The sequence below is a fragment of the Atta cephalotes genome (assembly GCF_000143395.1).
Source record: "Atta cephalotes unplaced genomic scaffold scaffold00024, whole genome shotgun sequence".
In the NCBI taxonomy this organism is placed as follows: domain Eukaryota; kingdom Metazoa; phylum Arthropoda; class Insecta; order Hymenoptera; family Formicidae; genus Atta; species Atta cephalotes.
The window spans coordinates 4,246,339-4,252,185 of NW_012130088.1; positions in this window are offsets into that span (position 1 = coordinate 4,246,339).

A 5,847-nucleotide genomic window follows, 5' to 3' on the forward strand; every position below is an offset into this window, starting at 1 on the left:
TTATGTTGTGTGCCATTTTTAAATAAATACAATTTGGATGAAACGAAATGACAAAATCACTTTAAAAAATTTGTAAAAATCGATGAAAACTATCCTTTTCTCTCTTGACAGTCAGTAAATACTCGTAAAAGGCACGTAAAGAGCCTATATTCGGACAGAAACACACGATCCGACAGCTATTGAAATGAATAAAATATACGCTTTTACATATAAAATTCCAAGATAACTTTAGTTTTCATTGATAATTACAACTTTGATAAGTATGAGACAAGTCACATTTTCACAATTAAGCAAATAATAACGAAAGGGCACGCAACATAAATTTGTCGTCAAAACGTCACTTTTCCACGCCTATAAGTTCGACCATTTATTGTGATGCGGTGCTATAATACATAAACAAGCACGAGTCCATGTCCATATGCTCGCCTGCGGCGGACCGAGAGTGAACGAGACAGCGAACTCTTTCTCACATTAGTCACTTGTTTCAAGCGACCGAAAATGCTTTCTTGGCAATCTTGGCCGTTCGACTTGGCCCTTAGTATCAATAAGGGGCGAGGGGCATCCTAAATAACATACAGTTTTAATAAATTGTAGTAATAGTGTGCCTCTTCTCTTATTTCAGAATAGTATAAATCATATTAATACGTAATAGTTTACGAGATATTTAATTATTTACGATTTTTCGTGCGCATTATATAGTATACCTCTCCTTCATAAACTCGAATAGCAAGAATAATTAGAACAATAGAAGTAGAATTTTACCGGAAAAAAATTATAAACCAACATTTCTTTTCACGAAAGCCTTGAAAAGCCATCAGAAAAGAAATGCTTATGTTTGAGATTTGTGAAGAAAATATGAAGAAAAAAAATCAAATAGTTGCAAAAAGCACATTTTTCGCTTGTAAAACGAAAAATTCTAATTGTATGAAAAAAAATCAATATAAAAAAATGTAAATATTTGAAATATTTACAATGAGATGTAGAACATTAAAATCGATCTATTAGTTCAATAGAAAAGAAATAAAAAACCTTTTGATGAAAAAATTTTTTTCACTCACTCTCTATTCATTGAGATTTAAATAAAGCTTTGAAATTCTCGTAAAATGTAATCTTCGTAATGATGAACAAATCTAGCCCTAAACAAGCCTGAAATGTTCATTAGTTTTTGCAAAAAACCATTTGTTCACTAAAAACCTATCTGCGGAAAACTTAATTTCTTCATCTTTGAGCAATCGCACAACAATTTATAGGAGTGATTTTTCTTCTTCAAGAGTTGCACTATTACGTATACTTAATAACAAAACGATTTTTTGCAGTTAAACTATTATAAAACACTTTTAAAAAGTAGATATTTTTTTCCATATAAAAAAATGGAAATAATTTCGTTAATATGCATTATATCAAATAGCAGCACTGTATGAAGCATTCTACATCTGACATTTTTCTAAATTAAAAAAAGATTATTCTCCGATTAGGAGCCGATTTTTTTTTAAATCACTATGGCTTTAATTTTTAAGATTAAGAGTTTCATCTGGTACCAATTTATCAAGGAAAAATTGAATTTGTTGAAAAATTCTCGAATTTTTTACTGCCAAAAAAGTTTGTTTAAAACATTGGAAAGTTGAAGAACGCGTGCAAAGTACTGTGCCGAGCGGAATGAGGGAAGACGGCGTTCAGTCGAATGGGGAAGATCGGTCTGCTCGGCGATTCACGCGTATTTGATTTCGTACATTAAAATTTACTAAATTTTCTCAGCAATAAATTGACGGAAATCTGATTTTTTAAAATCTGAGATAGCTCGACGAGATAAATAAATAGTTTAACCAAATGTTTCGCAAAGTAATTGTAACTATGAAATTTTTAGTTTTTTTTAATTTTTATTTTTTCGGTTTATCATTAAAAAAATCACGTTTGAGTATGGAGTGCATGTCTGATTAACAAATTTAAGTCATATTAGCTATGTTTCTTTATTTAATATACTATAAAAATCCAATTTAATTGTTTGGACAATTAAATGTACGAAAGTACAAAATTGCTTTTGTGAATTTAATTGCAGATGCAAATATGACATATGTAAACAAATAATAAATAATTTACCAAATGTTAATGTAACTAGAATATAGTTGCAAAATATTTTTTTCATGTAACATTAATTTACTTTTATATTTGCGAAAGTTATTATAGTATTATATATTTAACAGTTACGCTAATATTTGGCAAATTACTTATTAACTAGTTACATACATCATATTTGCATTTGCCATTAAGTTCACAAAAATAGTTTTGTATTGATAATTCCGTACATTTAATTGTCCAATTGGACGCTTTTTACAGCATATCAAATAATGAAACAACTAATGATTTAAATTTATTAATCAGACATGCATTCCATATTCAAATGTGATTTTTTAGTGATAAATCGAAAAAATAAAAATTCAAGAAAGAAAAAATTTCTAAATTACAAATTTGATTACAATTCGAAATTTTTTTAACAATAAATTCAATTCTTCCTTGACAAATTGGTGCCAGACGGAACTCTTAATCTTAAAAACTAGAGCCAGTGATTTTTTGAAAAGAAAATTGTTATTTCGGCTCCTAATAATCGGAGGATAATCTTTTTTTTTTTAAATTCATAGAAAAATGTCAGATGTAGAATGCTTCATACTGCTATTTGATGCATATTAATGAAATTATTTCCATTTTTTATACGGAAAAATACCTACTTTTATAATAGTTTAACTTCAAAAAATCGTTTATTAAGTGTAATAGTGCAACTCTTGAAGAAGAAAAATCACTCCTGTAAATTGCTGTGGGATTGCTCAAAGATGAAGAAATTAAATTTTCCGCAGACAGGTTTTTAATGAACAAATGACTTTTTGCAAAAACTAATATTTCAGATTTGTTCAGGGCTAGATTTGTTCGTCATTACGAGGGCTACATTTTATGAGATTTTCCAAGCTTTGCGTTTAAATCTCAATGAACAAAGAACGAGTGAAAAAAAGACTTTTTTCGATGTTTATTTTTTTTCTACTGAATTAATAGATCGATTTTAATATTCCACGTCTCATTGTAAGTATTTCAAATATTTACATTTTTTTATATCGATTTTTTTTCATACAATCAGTATTTTTCATTTTATAAGCGAAAAACTTGCTTTTTACAACTATTTGATTTCTTTTTGCACATTTTCTTCACAAGTCTCGAATCATAAACATACGCATTTCTTTCCTGATGGCCTTTCGAGACTTTAGTGAAAAGAAATGCTAGTTAACAATTTTTTTCCGATAAAATTCTATTTTTACTGAACTGAATTTTTGCTACTCGAATTTATGAAGGAGAGGTATATTATATAACGCGCATGAAAAAACTCGCATAAACAATTAAATATCTCATAAATTGTTGCGTTTTAACATGATTTATTACTATTCTGGATTAATGGGAAAGGTACATTATTATTATAATTTATTAAAACTTATATGTTATTTAGAATGCTCCCCGCCCCTTATGTCTAAGGCTGCTGAACGTCGAGATTGCCGAGAAAACTTTTCGGTCGCTTGAAATAAGTGATTAGTGTGAAGAAGCTCGCTGTCTCGTTCACTCTCGGCGCGTCGCAGGCAAGCACACGGACATGGGCTCATGCTTAATTGTGTAGCTACCGGTTTCGCCAAACTGTCATCTGATTTTGGGTCGCCACCAACATAGAGTTCTTGGCTGAATCAGCCTTAAGGTAAAAATTTATGAAAAAGAAATTTAGGCTAAAGAAATAATTTAATGTGAAACAATTTATTCCCTCTGTTTATTCAATCATCCAAATGTTGAAAATGAAAAGTAGGTATTATTTTCTGTTTTATGACGTATTTTCTTAATATGTCCACATTTTACGTAGAAACTTTTACGTAGAAATTTACGTAGAGACTTTTTGAAAAATGAATTTTTTCAATAATATAAATTATCTGTTATAAATATAATAGTTATACGGAGAATATTTTTTATGAGAAAATTAATTAAAAAGTATAAATAAAAAAAATAATATTTGTATATTCTAAAAAGAGACTTATTTTGAATTTACAATTTTTTAAAGAAAGATTTTTTGAACAATTTGTAAGCAAAAAAATTATATTTTCTATGTGAGCTATAATCTGCTACGTTTTGACGAGAATTCTCCTATCTCTTGTTGAAATTTTCCTGAAAAAAAATGTTTCTGACAGAAGGAATAAGATTTTTAATGCAAAAAAGTTTTTATAATGCGTAAGAGATATTTTATACTTTATAGATATATTTTATAGAGATATTTTTTTAGAGATATTTTATTTTACAAGATATTTTATACTTTTTTCTTTTTTTTCTGCAATTTATTTTGCACTTTGACATATTAAAAAATGAATAGTTTACAAAATGTTTTATATTTCATGTTAAAATATATCAGAAGATATAAAGTATCTTGTAAACTATTGATTTTTTAATATTTTTACCTTAATAATTCATATGCAGAATAATTAGAGATCACATTATACAAAACGATCATATAATTCCATTTATAGAAAAATGGCTGACTTTCATATAATCATGAAAAATTTATTTCTTTGAAAATTAATTTTACCATTATTTTTCTTCTTTTAAGAGAGAGAGAGAGTTGTGCAATTATCTATATCATTTTTGCTCTACACTCTCAATCCTGTACTGCTTAGTATCATCAAATTCGAAGCAATAAAGTTTTAAAATGACACATTTCGAGTTATACATTATAATAGGAAGTATTTTCTGAGAAAAACATTTATAGTAGAGCTGTTCATAGTTATCAACTGATAGAGGGAGTTTTCCAACAAGCGATATTAAAGTCACTTGTGCAAGAAAGATTCAGTATCAACTTCACGATGCGAAACAGGTCAGTATTTATAGTCGATTCTTACATTTAAGTCTGTCTTAAGTACAGTCTTAAGTCATAAGTCAATTCAAGGATGGTATTAGTATTTTAAGACATTATTTAAAACAGTTTTAAATAAACACGAACTATGAATACCGCCCCATGTTTCACAGTTGGCCCTTCTGCACTACTGACGACGAAGAGTAAAAGTAGGCATGGTTTGGCTGAACTGCACGCATCATGTAATCCTTCCACCGTGAGTGCAGCATAGTTTAAATATGGTGAATCGAAAAATAAAGAAAAATTTTCAATTGTCAATAATTAAATTATTTTATTACAATGTATAAAATACATAGATTGTAAAAACATAAAGCAATTATTTGACTAGAATGCATTGCCATTGTTTTGCTACTAAAAATTTTTCGTTGCAGATGTTTTTTTAGACAATTATCAAATCAAGTAATGAAAAATGTTTTATGCACTATAAATTTTTAACAGTTTATTAAAAAATCGCCTCACAAAAATAATATCACAATTTTGCGATCCAAATAACTTTTTTGTTCCCTTTATGAACGTCATTTTATTTCTAATTAGAATATTGGCTTGACTTCTATTTTTAAGGTCTCTAGGTCGAAAAGGTGATCGTTCTTTTTTTTCTTCATAATAGAGAATGCTTAACTTTGATAGTATTTATGGCTCTTATAATTTATATTATATTTCAATTTATATTATATTATATTTTATTTCGTGTATCATTGATTTTTGTCTATACAAAGAGTATATCGGGTTCAATTTTCGACATATGATGGTAATGTGTTTTAGGATCATCAATTTGCACGCATGCGCGCGCGCACGCGCGCGCAAACACACACACACACACACACACACACACACACACACACACACACACACACACACACACACACACACACACACACACACACACACACACACACACACACACACACACTACACACACACAC